Here is a 15289-nt window from a genome sequence, read left to right as displayed (position 1 = left end):
CATAGAATGAGAATTGCTTTAAATAGCACTCTGACCTCAGATTCAGCCCTTTAGGCATTCTGGTTTGGCTGAAAAAACCATGAGAGCATTGCAGACAAGAAAAGCCAAGACACTGTGGAAAAAAAATTTGTCCTACATGAAGGATCTCTGGAGTGAGAACTCAGTGGAAAGAAGTGGCCACTAAAGAACGTACTTTTCTCTGAAGGGAGGAGAGAACTTCCATTTTGCTTATGGCCTTATCTAAAAACTGACAGAAATTGTGGATTCAAAAGGTTTCCACAGCCTTTACAGCTCATGTCAAGAGCCTCGGATGATCACTGACATCATACATAAGAGTTATAATTGTTAAAATAACAACAGGAGTCATTGTGCACTTACTTCCCGTGTTGGACTTCTGTCCTCAATGAGCTGTATTATGAGAATTAGTTGTTAAACTTGTTCTCAAAAAAATTTTGTGTGTGTGCAAATTGTTGAAATCTTTTATTAGTATAGAGTTAGTCTTCTGTATATAAAGTTTAAAGTATAAAGTTAACTGAAAATGAAATCTTAATGGAGAATGGGACTGGCAATGGGAGAGGTGGGGTTGCACTAGGGGTGGAAAGGTGGGTATGGTGGGAAGAATCATTATATGCCTAAAGTTGTACTTATGAAATTGTATTTATTAAATACAAGATTTTTTTTTGAAAAACAAAAACAAATACAAAGCAAAACAAAGCAGAAAAGAAAAAGAAGAAAATTAATCATCCTTAAAATTGCTAACTTAACATCTGTACATTTAAAGATTGAAATATGTCTATTCTTTATGACAAAAAAATACCCAAAAGAGAGATTAAGCAATTCCAAATTTATCTGGCAGATATCTTGAACTGCCTTACTTTCATTTATATATTTTTGCTAATTTCCTGTATTCCTCCTTTTTTGTCATTATTTTTTCTAACACTGTACTCAGTACTTGGACCTGATCATTGCTTGGCCTCTGACTGCCTTCTCCCTCAGCAAGGTGGGCTCCCTATAGGAACAAAAACAATAAACTCACACTACATTCTTAGATAAAAGATAAAAACAGGAAGCAAACAAAAATCTGAAACTGTCTCAGTGTTTCTCAGATTTGGAATTGACGCTTTAAAAGGAGATTGAGTTTTTAATCTACCAGTAAAACGTTAACTTTCAAATATATACATCGTGACTCTCTTTTTGTTTCTGTATATATTTTGGCCATCCCAAAAAACTCAGCACTCTATTACTGAAGAGAAACAGCCAAAGAGAATAGATGAACCTCATTCCTAATTTTTAGTAGATGTTACTTTTGTTTGTAGTTTTTTTGTTTTTGTTAAGGATGATGTCCTTGAAATATTCATAGACACACCAAGAAAGTTTGTGCACGGCTTCAGTGTTTGCATCTCTGTTGAAGAAGCTGTGTCCAAATTCTCCTAGTTCCAAATCCAAGCTCTCATATGAGCTCTCATTACTTCACTTTAGTTCCAAGGCACGCTGCCTGACCAGGCGCTTATGCCCAGAGAATAGAGCTGCACATACCTCCCACAAGGCTACAAAGATCTTCTTCTGAGACCTCCTGAAGGTCCTCACACAGTTTACTTGGGAACGTCTGGTAGGCATACTCATTGTTGTGCTTCAATGACATTTTCAAGGTCACATCTTACATTGTAGATCTGAAACCACAGCACATGTTTGTGACTAATTGATTAAAAGTTGTTTCTATGAGCTCATCCATTCTGTGAATGTTCCTGACTTTGATATGAAAACTCTCATATCCCCTCACTCAAGTGTATTATTACCTTAATTTCCTTCTTTCTTTTCTTCTTTGTATGATACTCTGAGCTAAACATTCTGGAGAAAGAACACATTCTCCCATCCCTCACCAACATCTTTTTCCCTCGCATGTGGCTCTCTCATCCTCTGCAGGGACTGCTTTGGCTCAACCAAAGCCATGTAGCACGAGTACCCTGAAGCAGAATAGCAAGACACCATGAAAATAATACAATTACAGAAATAAGACTTAAATATAATATACATATAACTTACTCAAATTTCTCAAGTGTAAATGTTCACATATTCCTTTGTTTACTTTATCATACTCCTTCCTCTTTGCCCCAGATAGATGATTGACAAATGTTAGATAGAACATAGAAATCTACATAGATACCTATATTATAGATAGATACATAGTGACAGACATCTGTAGATAGATACATAGATAGACAGATGGATAGATAGATAGACACATTTATCTACATGTGCAGTTATCAGTAGCTATATATAGATATCTATCCTAACTGTTGTCTTAACTTCTAGGCTAAATACTTACATCTTTTAAAAAATTTATTTGAGAAGCACAGAGAAAGAGAGTCAGACAGAAATGGACACAGAGCTCCTACATGCTAGTCCACCTTCCAAATGTCCACAACAGTCAAAACTGGGCTGATGACAAAGTTTGAAGCTGAAAATCCAATACACGTCTTCCCCATGACATAAACTCAACTGAACCATCACTCTTGATTCCCAAGGTCTGGACTAGCAGGAAGCTGGAATCAAGAGCTGGAGCTTACTATCAAAGCCATGATATGGCTCATCGGCTTCTTCACTGGTGACTTGACCAGTAGGATAAAAGATGGCTCTTGTGTGTGAATTTTAAAAGGAACAACAGAGAGTTGCTGTTGGCTCTTCTCTTTGCATCCCATGAGGTGCACATAAAGTTTACCTCAACCAACACACCGATACCTGTGGCATGACCTATGCTAGATTTGACTTCTGTAAAGTTTCGATTTGTCTCTATGCAGTTAATAAATAATTTGTAGAATGATACCATGAGAATAAGCAAAACTTACTTTACTCCTCAAATATTCATGCCCTGGTATTTGCTAATTTTTGTATCCATCCAATTTATTTGTTTGTTAAGTAGTTATTATGCAAAGTAGAAAATACCAACACAGTGCCATTTGAAATGTGTGAAGCAGCTACCTAATGGAAGTCTTAGAGATATTTTCAAAATGTCATTTCTATTTTCTTCTTCTGGGCCAAACAAGGTACCTTTGGGAATACATCTGGCAATCTATCATCTACCACCATATGTGAATATCCTCTATGTTGAGGGAGGACATATATTCCCTTCCAAATGAATATCAACCTGATCCAAGGAAACACATGTAGACAGAAGTCAATCATTTATTCCAGTCTGTTTGCTCATTCATTCTCACCTGTTAGAGTGCTTTGTATAAAGTGGAAAACAAGAGTCATAAGACTCAGACCCCATGCCCAGATGTTATAAATCACACAGTATACAAATTCTTCCCTCATCTTCTTGCCTAGTAAGCATATTGAAAGGGTTAATTTGCTTTCCTTCAAAATATACAAATAATTTTCCATACTGTATAATTTCTCTATTTTTGCCAGTTTTGAAACTGTAGTAAGAAATACACAATAAAAATTGTGAAAGGAATCATTTTTAATTATACAGCTCATTGATGAATTAGAAATGTTGTCTTATCTCATAGTAAAATTGTATGAACCATGTGATCTTCTTAATCATAATGACAATCAATTCAAAAAAGTCATATGAAAACTTAAATGTTTAGTGTTTTCCAAATTTGGGGTATGTATATAAAATCCACCAAAAATCTTGAGTGAAATAGGCATAAAATATTTCAATTATTCATTCAGTGCATGCCTACTTTGTTCCAACAATTATGATAGGTACTAGGAATATGACAGTTAGTAAACAAAATATTTGGAAATATTTTAGAGAGTGGTGAAGCAATTTGAGCTAAAAATCATAAACAAATCTATCTTCAAAGCAATAATTCAGCTAACATAATATAATCAAAGAAAGACAATTGTAGGATGATGTCCACCATGGTATTTTTATAATAAAGAATTCAAAATAGCTTAATACTTCCATACAGTAGATTATGTAGTTTGATTATAAGTGTAAGTGTCCAATTCTGTGAGCTAAATAAACCTCTTTTACAAAGTTAGTTACCCCAAATAACTCATTATAGGGACAAATATTGCCTAATGTAGTAATAGATGAGAGTAAGAATGAAGTATGTTTTATTAAGGAAGCAAAATTATTAATTTGCAAATATATGTGAGTCTCTATCTACCATATAAATATATTATTTTATACAAAAGTTTGATAAAAAACAATAATAATAATTCAAGAAATGAGATGCATGATCTAAGTGAGGAGAGAGGATTTTACTTATCACAAATTTTATATCACTTGAAGTTTTAAATATATGGATGCCTTAGTATTGCTTTTGAATAATAAATGATAATCAAAAATAGGTATATTATACATTGTGATGATTTTAGTTAATAAAATAAAATTTATATCCTTGAAATATGCTATGAATAGGTTATAAATATTCCACCACAAAAATGACAAATTTGTGAGATAATGCATATGTTCATTGCTTGGATTAGCTATTTCACAATGTGTATGTGTGTGTGTGTGTGTTTGAAAACATCATAATAGTATACATGACTAATACATATTTTCTATCAATTAAAACATATAAATATGAATATTCCATGATTGAAAGTACTATGCTTGATTTTACCACATGCTATACATGTTAGGAGTTTTGTGATCCATCCCTTATGGAACTGGAGATCTGATAAAACTTGACAACAAGCCTGCACAAATCTTCCTTCCCTTTCAAATCTCCTGTTGAAATTATCTAATCTATATGAAAGATAAATTGTTCTACTACCACTGGAAACAAACAGGGGCTTGACAGTCATGTATGTTTGGCACAAAATGTAAGTTTTAGAAGTAGAGAAAGAGGTTGAGGGCTCATTTACCCAGCAACCAACAGTCATCAAACTCATGTGAAAACTCTAGGAGGGCACCTGCATTGTGGTGCAGCACGTTAAGTCACCACTTATGATGCTGGTATCCCATGTCAAAATGCTGGCTCAAGTCCCAGCTGTCCCACTTCTGAACCTGCTTCCTGCCAATGCAGCTGGGAAGGCAATGGATGATGGTCTAAGTACTTAGGTTCTTACCATTCATGTGGAAGACTAGGATGGACCTCATGGCTCCTGGCTTTGTCCTGGCCCAGTTCCAGCTGTTGTCTCCATTGTAGAATGAACCACCGGATGGAAGATATCTGCATATCACTCTGCCTTCAAGGGAATACATGAATAAATATTTTCCAAAAAAAAAAGGAGGTTCTAGAAGGACTTTGCCCTTCCCTGTCTCCACTCACACAAGCTCCCTTTTCCTGTGTCCAGGAACATTTTCTGAATGAGATCTGTAATTATCAAACAGTTAAGCCCAAAGTTTCAGAAGGAAGAAATGCCAAACATTACTTCATGAGATGTAAGAAAAAATTGTTTTGGATGTTAACACAGCATTAGATTCAAATATGAGATGAAACCATTAACACACTCAGCATAGGGCTTCTATCTTTCAAATGCAAAAGGCAATGGGAAGACCCAGGATTAATCTGAACAGAGATTAAAAAAAAGAGAATAAGAGAAAAACATAAAACACAGAAAAGGACAAAAGCAAAATAATACTAAGGTAAGTTTCCATTTCAGAAGGCTATCAGGAAGCTTACACACACAACACACACACACACACACACACACACAGATTCTTATAACAAAATCCAGCTCAATCACTTTAATGAATTTGGTTGTAAACTTCTGAAATAAAATATTATCAAATCTAATCTAGCTTGTCATGATCAATTACAGTGTCATATAGGAAAGCTATTTCCTTCCAAAAACATGAAATTTATTAATGTAGCCATAATATTAATATATTAAAGAAGTTTAAAAAATAACTTGGATCAGCCTCTCAGGAGGCACATTGACTGCAATCGATCCAGATATTACTATGCAGTGTGGAAGCTTTGGCATTTCTGGCCACTCCCTGGTGAGTACCAGTAACATCCTTCAGTTACTGCAACCAAAAATACTGACTCCCTCTTTCACACCATGTTTCAAATGCTTCCTCTATGAGGCTATTGCTGCCTCTAATTGAACATTAGAAGTCCAGATAGAGTCTGAGAAGATTTTTTAAGATCTAAGACTCTTCTTATTTTCTTTTAAAAATATTAGTAAAGCACAAATAATTAAGTTTATCTATTGATGAACACTAACATTTGTTCTCCTCAAAGATGAAGTGGTGAGAGTCATTTCATCAAAGCAAGAAACAGGAGAAGAAGCTTATTTTTGTGGCTATTAGTCATTCTCATCTTATGATACACATGGGGGGAAGGATCAAGCATAAAAGGACATGGGCCTGGGCCAGCGCTGTGGTGTAGCCGGTGGGGCTGCCGCCTGCAGTGCCTGTGTTCCATGTGGGCACCATTCAAGTCCCAGCTGCTCCACTTCAGATCCAGATCTCTGCTGTGGCCTGGGAAAACAGTGGAGGATGCCCCCGGTCTTTGGGCACCCTGCACCCCTGTGGGAAGACCCGGAGGAAGCTCTTGGCTCCTGGCTTTGGATTGGCACAGATCAATGGACAATTGGGGAGTGAACCAGCAGATGGAAGACCTCTCTCTCTGTTTCTCTCTCTCTCTCTCTCATCTCTGCCTCTCTTTCTCTCTCTGTATAACTCTGACTTTCAAATAAATAAATAAATCTTTTTTTAAAAAAAAGTAATGAAAAAATGATGCTGAAATTCATATGGAGACACAGGAGACCTCGAATAGCAAAATCAATCCTGTACAACAAAAAACAAAGCCGGAGGCATCACAACGCCAGATTTCAGGACATACTACAGGGCAGTTGTTATCAAAACAGCATGGTACTGGTACAGAAACAGATGGATAGACCAATGGAACAGAATAGAAACAACAGAAATCAACCCAAACATCTACAGGCAACTTATATTTGATCAAGGATCTAAAACCAATCCCTGGAGTAAGGACAGTCTATTCAATAAATGGTGCTGGGAAAATTGGATTTCCACGTGCAGAATCATGAAGAAAGACCCCTACCTTTCACCTTACACAAAAATTCACTCAACATGGATTAAAGACTTAAATCTACAACCCGACACCATCAAATTATTAGAGAACATTGGAGAAACTCTGCAAGATATACGTACTGGCAAAGACTTCTTGGAACAGACCCCAGAAGCACAGGCAGTCAAAGCCAAAATTAACATTTGGGATTGCATCAAACTGAGAAGTTTCTGTACTATAAAAGAAACAGTCAAGAAAGTGAAGAGGCAACCAACAGAATGGGAAAAAATATTCGCAAACTATGCAACAGATAAAGGGTTGATAACCAGAATCTACAAAGAAATCAAGAAACTCCACAAAAACAAAACAAACAACCCACTTAAGAAATGAGCCAAGGACCTCAATAGACATTTTTCAAAAGAGGAAATCCAAATGGCCAACAGACACATGAAAAAATGTTCAAGATCACTAGCAATCAGGGAAATGCAAATCAAAACCACAATGAGGTTTCACCTCACCCCGGTTAGAATGGCTCACATTCAGAAATCTACCAACAACAGATGCTGGCGAGAATGTGGGGAAAAAGGGGCACTAACCCACTGTTGGTGGGAATGCAAACTGGTTAAGCCACTATGGAAGGCAGTCTGGAGATTCCTCAGAAACCTGACTATAACCCTACCATTCAACCCAGCCATCCAACTCCTTGGAATTTACCCAAAGGAAATTAAATTAGCAAGCAAACAAGCTGTCTGCACATTAATGTTTATTGCAGCTCAATTCACAATAGCTAAGACCTGGAACCAACCCAAATGCCCATCAACAGTAGACTGGATAAAGAAATTATGGGACATGTACTCTATCAAATACTATACAGCAGTCAAAAACAACGAAACCCGGTCATTTGCAACAAGATGGAGGAATCTGGAAAACATTATGCTGAGTGAATTAAGCCAGTCCCAAAGGGACAAATATCATATGTTCTCCCCGATCAGCGACAACTAACTGAGCACCAAAGGGGAAACCTGTTGAAGTGAAATGGACACTATGAGAAACAGTGACTTGATCAGCTCTTGTCCTGACTGTTGATGTGCAATGTAATACTTTATCCATTTTGGTATTTTTTTTGTTCTAGTATTATTGGTTGAACTCTGTGATTAACACACCATTATTCTTAGGTGTTTAAATTTTAACTGAAAAGTGAACCCTGTTAAATATAAGAGTCGGAATAAGAGAGGGAGGAGATGTGTAATTTGGGACATGCTCAATCGGACTTGCCCTAAATGGTGGCGTTAGAATCATGCCGGGGATCCCAATACAATCCCATCAAGGTGGCATGTACCAATGCCATCTCACTAGTCCAAGTGATCAATTTCAGTTCACAATTGTTCACACTGATAGGTCTAAGAGTCAATGGGATCACACAAACAAGTCTAGTGTCTGCTAATACTGATAGAATCAAAAAGGGAGAGAACCATCCAACATGGGAAGCGGGATACACAGTAAACTCATAGAATGGCAGATGTCCTAAACAGCACTCTGGCCTCAGAATCAGCCCTTAAGGCATTCAGATCTGGCTGAAGAGCCCATGAGAGTATTTTAGGCATGGAAAGCCAAGACACCCTGGGAAAAAAAAAGGAATTCCTAAATGGAAGATCTCTGCGAGTGAGATCCCAGTGGAAAGAATGGGGCCATCAAAGAAAGAGGTACCTTTCTCTGAAGGCAAGAGAGAACTTCCACTTTGACTATGACCCTGTCGGAATAAGATCGAAGTCAGCAAACTCAAAAGGCTTCTATAGCCTTGGCAACTCATGACTGGAGCATAGGGAGATTACTGATGCCATAAACAAGAGTGTCAAATTGTTAAGTCAACAACAGGAGTCACTGTGTACTTACTTCTCATGTGGGATCTGTCCTTAGTGTGTTGTCCAATGTGATGTAATGCTATAACTAGTACTGAAACAGTATTTTATACTTTGTGTTTCTGTGTGGGTGCAAACTGATGAAATCTTTACTTAATATATACTGAATTGATCTTCTGTATATAAAGATAATTGAAAATGAATCTTGATGTGAATGGAATGGGAGAGGGAGCGGGAGATGGGAGGGGTGTGAGTGGGAGGGAAATTATGGGGGGGGAAGCTATTGTAATCCATTAACTGTACTTTGAAAATTTATATTTACTAAATAAAAAATTTCCAAAAAAGGTAATGAACCTAATTTAATCAGTGTTAAAAGGTAATAAATTGTGTGTGTGTGTATGTGTGTGCAAGTGCATGTGTGCTCTAAGGGAGCAAGGCATGTGATGACTATAAATACATAAACATTTAGTGTGCCTCTCAATCAGCTGTAAGTGATTATAATGCAATGAATGGGAAAATACCTCTAACATGGAAAAATCAAAGAATAATTCTGAAGATCTATATAGAGAAAAAATTGTTTTACTCATGGACATAAAGAAAATTGGAATGAATTTAGAAACATTATCTATTGTCAGATGCTTTCCCAACATAATCAATAATTTTAAGCAGAAATCCAATAGATGGAAATCGATTACATGACAAAACTGGTATTTCAATTCATTGAGATAGGATATATAAATAAACGAAAAGCTCTAGGTCAAATTCTCAGTGGAATTTTTCTGCTTACTCCATATTTTAGTAATTCTAAAATTTACAGGAATTTCAAATTCTGGAAAGTAGAAAAAATAATTTTAAAAATGAGTAATAGGCAATATTTGCCCTAGAAAATGTTGTTATATTATATAAGCATATATTAATTATAACATTTTGATATTCATACAGAGGATAGAATGATTTATAAAATTCAGAAATACTTGACTTAATCATTTAGAATATTATAAATTTATCATTTCAAGTCAGTAGCAAAGGATATGTTGTCTGAAAGTAGATTTCCAACAATATTTAAAGAGAAACAAAAGTCCTATAGCTGCTTTATAATTTTCACAATGATAACTTGTAGGTAGGCTATATATTTATAGTATTGAATAACATTTCAACCCTACCAGAGTAAAATTTAGAATGCAAACATACACACTGCAGAAGTTTAAGCTTATTTTAAGACTGATAGTAAAGTAAAAAGTACAAAGAAAAAGACTGTTAGGTATAATACACTTATAAACATGACTCTTTTAATGTCAGTTACAGGAAACAAGTGAGATTTGATGATTGTCTCTACTGTTGAGGAACAGTGGGTTTTTTTGTTAAACTCTACTTACTGTAGAGCTAATCATACAAGCATAAAGTAACTGAAAATAGGTCTTTGTAAAAATTAAGAGTGAGAATAGGGGAGGGAGGAGGAAGAAGGGTGGGAGTGTGGGTGGGAGAGAGATAGGTTCAAAGTATCACTATGTTCCTAAATCCATATATATGAAATACATGAAATATATATATATTATATAAAATTTAAAAAATAAGACAAAAAACTAGAAATGAAAAAAATACTATCAAAATAGAGATAATGAATCACATACAATACCAAAGATCAATATCTCCATTTAGAGTATTTAAAAAATATGTCAAAATAGAAAAAAGATACTTTAGACAAAACATACAGAATACTAATAAGCTAACCACAAAATTATATGAAATATATACTTTTATCTATATCTATATCTATCTATATATATATATGGGGAATGGCCCTTCAGTCTGGTGGATAGATGCCCTCATCCCACACTGGAATACCTGGGCTTGAAACCCAGCCACCCAGCTCCAGATTCTGATCCTGCTTCCTGTGAATGTTGACCTTGGGATGTAAAGAGATGGTTCATAATTGTATTCTTGCCGCACACCTGGAAAACCTGGATTGATTTCCAAGTTCTTGGCTTTACGCCACCCTGCCTCTCCACACCCCCTCATGTTCTGGTTGCTTTCTCTCTCTCTCTCTCTATCTATCTATATCTCTATCTCTTTCTCTCTGCCTCTCAAACAAATCAACGCATTTTAATATATATGTGTATGTATGCATGTATATATATATATATATATATTTGTGAAAACACTTTCATCCTCACAACAAAAAAAATGCATGTAAACACCAAAGTACCATGCTTTTGCCTATCAAAGTAGGGAAATACATTCATGCATAACATACAATGCCTATTTGCACAAGTTGGAGTTGACAAAGCTGATAAAAACACACTTTTTTTACCTGGCCACCTCTCTTCTCAGGACAGCTAGGTAATGGAAGTCAACAGGGTGTATTCCCTAATGAAGTTTGTACCTCCCTTATGATATACCCCATGTGAAGTGATAGATAGGCCTGGGACTCATAATTGGCAAGGCCTTAAAGCCCACCAGATTATTATCAGGCCTCTTCTGTCAGTTTCTATTGGCCTCTCAATTGGAGAACTTAGTAGTGGTTTAGACACAAGCTTTCTTAGGTCCTCCAATAATGACTCTGTCCTTTGTTCTAAACCCTGTCTATCCCACATGGAACCTCATTCCTTTATAATCATAGCCTCTACTCTAACATCAATGGCTTTACTCCCAACCTGCATGTATTCATGGTCCTCTCCCCCGCTTAATGTTATAAGATTGTTCAGAATTTTCTCTACAGACAAACCCCTCTACCCACAAGAGACAAATGGCCTTTTTCCCAGTCTTGGTTGGAATCAGCTTTGCAGTCCCCCTCTCTTCAGTAGGGATCTCAGCAACAGTTGATCAACTGACTCCAAAACAACTGTGACAGCTACACGAGGTCACTAGGTCCACTGAGACTTCAGCTGATGCTATCCGAGGTCTCCAAAGCCAAATCCCCTCACTAACAGCATGATACTATGGAACACACAGGCCTTAACAGTATTGCTATTATGTTAACCAAGGTAAAACAGGCCGGGTAAAACAACATCCATCAAACAGTCTTCACTGGGGTCCAAAGACCCCTCCGTCATTTCCTCTCCTCTATAAAATCCTCTCGTTACTTGGTTATTGCCACTCTTAGGACCATTGGCTGTTATTCTCACCCTGTCGTTTATACTACCTTTTCTGTTTAAGTGCCTAAAGGAGGGGATAATGGAGGAAACCAAAGTCTTCAGCAACCAGGCGGTCAACCAAATGCTGCCACAGGGATATACCCGGCTCCCCACCTGGGAAACAGCAGCTTGAGACACCACCTCATACCGGCAGAGACTAACTCGTTGCCCCATGTCAGCAGGAAGTAGCTCTAAAGGCAGATCATCATCCCTCCACCCTTCCTGGACTTCTGGGGTTGATGTAATCTCGAGCAACACTTGCTTTATGAAAAACAAAAGGGGGGAATGTTAGTAAAATGATGCAGTCTTATCTGTGATGCCAGCTCTGCTCCAGACACCAGGTCAGCTCTAGCACCCGCCGCCATTGCTGGAAGCCAGGTGATCAGACGGCCCAACCACAGGTGTCAGCTCCACCCCAGCCTAATGGGATAATTAGATTCTCTGCTCCTAATTACCTACCCGCCAACCCTTCCCCCCACAAAGGTTTAACAGGACCTGTTCCCAAACAGGTGTGCTCTCTCCTGATTCTTCTCTTAATCTCTTGCCCTCTCCCCGGCCAGTTGGGCTTCCCCCAGCCAACAATAAACATTTCCCTTAAAAATAAAAAAAAAAAAACTTTCATATGCTCTTTTAAAAACTGAAGGCTTCAAGGACATGCTTTTGTCCAGAAATGTTATCCTGATAGAGTATTCTAGGGAAATACAGGAAGTAATATAGAAATAGAATAGACAAAGGTGCTTATTGTAACAGAAGACGCAAAAGTAAGATTCCCTTTGTCTCTGTTTCTCTGTGCACACACACTGGATTGTTTAATCATTTAATATCTGCACAAAAATGTTATACCATCATCAAAGTGATAATTGGATATCTTTATTTACTGGTATTATAAAATGCCCATGACAATTTGTTATGAGCAAAAGTTATAAAGTGAAAATAATTGCACCCTACTTTTAGGAAAATACATGAATAGAAACAATTGTGAAAATATAGCACATGTCCCACATTAATGTTTAGTATCTCTGGATTGTGAGATTATGGGTGCTTTTAATTTTCTTTTTAATAATATTCTATATTTTAAGTCTTTGAAATAATAAGTAATGAAAATATATCACTTGTATAATTATTAAATAGTAAATTTTCAGTAATTGGGATTATTTTCTAATTAGGAGAAACAATAAAGCTACTTCCCTAGGTTTCTATAAATATGTCCTGTGCTCATCTTGGGGATATTTTGTCCTGCTTTTTTAAACTCATATAATGAGTCATATTTTTTCTTTTTTGTCCATGCTGAAAAGAAGCTCAGAGGCAATTGTCATTTCCACTTAAAAAGATTATTTTAGTCTTCATGTTTTGCTTCCTTCTCTTTTTAAATGTGATATCTTTTCATCTTTTATTTATATCTTTTTAAGTTTAGCATTATTTGAATCACCTTCTTTTTTAAATATTTTATTATGTCAGCTCAAATGCTGTCTGAAAGAAGTCAGAATGTCACATCCTAGATAAGTAGTATAATAGGAAATGATGTACCCTTTATCTTATCCCACATAGATTGTCTCAGGATTGAGTCTCACTGTCTTCATATCCCCCTTAGAAGTGAGAAATAAGGTTGCATTAGCAAGGAAGCTAAGAGAGAAAAATTCACTGTCTCATCACATACAACTCTTAGTGTTTACTAGCAATGTATTAATGTTACAGTGATGAAGTTTCCCAAAATTGACAGGGCATGTGAAAAATCAAGATTGGAATATTCTATGAGTGAAAGTAGACTTTCAAAATTCAAGGGTGATATTCTCTATCTCCACAGATTCCTCTTAGCTCATGCTGCTGAGGCCTATCACCTTTATCAACATCATTCTCCATATGTTATGACAATTTATAATGCTTAAAATGATTTCACTTAGTTTTGAAAAATATACTCAGTCCTCATGTAGTATGCATTATGGCATCTGTTTTCTATATTACAGGAGAGACCCAAGGGAGCAGATTTTCCATGTTCAAGCAGCTAGTAAGACTAGAAAAAGATGGTTAGGATCTCAGTTTTCTCAAATAAATCATACACAGCCCACTTGTCTGCTGTCAACAGGCACCCTCATCTTTTTTTTTTTTTTAGACATATTTATTTATTTGAAAGGTTGAATTACAGAGATGCAGAGGCAGAAGCAGAGAGAGACAGAGAGAGGTCTTTTATCTGCTGGTTCACTCCCCAAATGGCCACAATGGCCTGAGGTGGGCCAATCCAAACCCAGGAACCAGGAGCTTTTGCTGGATTTTCCACATGAGTGCAGGGGCTCAAGCACTTGGGTCATCTACTACTGCTTTCCAGGCCATATCAAAGAGCTGAATCTGAAGTGGACAGCCAGGTCTCAAACCAGTGCCCATATGGGATGATGGTACTGCAGGTGGTAGCTTTACCCACTAGGCCACAGTGCCAGTTCCTGGCATCCTAATCTTTGCCAGTGAGAAGGATTTAAGAATTCTGAGGAGTTCTCAATGTTGCCTGGTTCCAGCAGGTGTGGGAAGCTTCTGGCCTCCACATAGTACAACCATTGTATCTACTGTTAAGGAACAGTGTCTTTTTTTTTATATACTGTTTAACTGTTTACATAGTATAGGGTTAATCTTATGAGTGTATGAAGCACACTGAAAATAGATCTTTGTAAAAATTAAGAGTGGGAGTAAGAGAGGGAGGAGGAAGACATGTTGGAGCATTAGTGGGAGGGAGGGTAGGATGGGAAATATCACTATGTTCCTAAATCTGTACATATGAAATACATGAAAAATGTATACCCTAAATAGAATTAAAAAAAAAAAAAAGATGTGAAATCATTTGGTCAGGCCCTACCAAGGGAACCAACTACACACAAGACTTGAAATTCAAGAAATCTAAAGCAGGCTAACTTTTAAGTTGCCAATTTTTTGTTTTGTTTTGTTTTGTTTTTGCAGAATAAAGGTTACCCACCCCCATAAGAAGTAGAATGTACATGTAGTTAGCACATCTTCAAAATATAAGTTTACCTAAAACTGTAAATTAATTACTGTAGGACCACAGTAACAATTAAATTACAATCACAGGGGCTGGAGCCATGGAGCCTGGTAAAGCAAGGTCCAGGAGCCTGGAACTCTATCCAAGTCTCCTTCAGAGGTGCTGAGACCTAAGGCTTAACCCATTTTCTGCTGATTTCCCAGCTGCATCTGCAGGGAGGGAGCTGGATCAGAAGTGGAGCAGCTGAGATTTGAACCTGCAACTACGTGGGATGCTGGTGTTTCAGACTGTGGCTTAATTCGCTATGCCATAATGCCTGTCCCCTAAAATACACATTTTTATGAACTATATTCCCCTTGCTGTGCAGTAGAA

General features: G+C 36.9%; 1 long non-coding RNA gene across 1 annotated transcript; it reads right to left on the bottom strand.

The window, feature by feature from the left end:
• Nucleotides 1-1802: 1802 nt before the first annotated feature.
• LOC149127496 (uncharacterized) lies at nt 1803-12392 on the bottom strand. Its single transcript, XR_016231258.1, has 3 exons — nt 12049-12392; nt 5029-5148; nt 1803-1964 (listed from the first exon to the last, which is right to left on the bottom strand). It is a non-coding gene; the product is annotated as an uncharacterized LOC149127496 (long non-coding RNA).
• Nucleotides 12393-15289: the final 2897 nt, after the last annotated feature.

Source organism: Oryctolagus cuniculus, chromosome 3 (assembly GCF_051225735.1).
Source record: "Oryctolagus cuniculus isolate XC-2025 breed Fujian yellow rabbit chromosome 3, ASM5122573v1, whole genome shotgun sequence".
NCBI classification, from domain to species: domain Eukaryota; kingdom Metazoa; phylum Chordata; class Mammalia; order Lagomorpha; family Leporidae; genus Oryctolagus; species Oryctolagus cuniculus.
The sequence above is the reverse complement of the archived record's forward strand: the minus strand, read 5'-3'. Positions and strand labels throughout refer to the sequence as shown.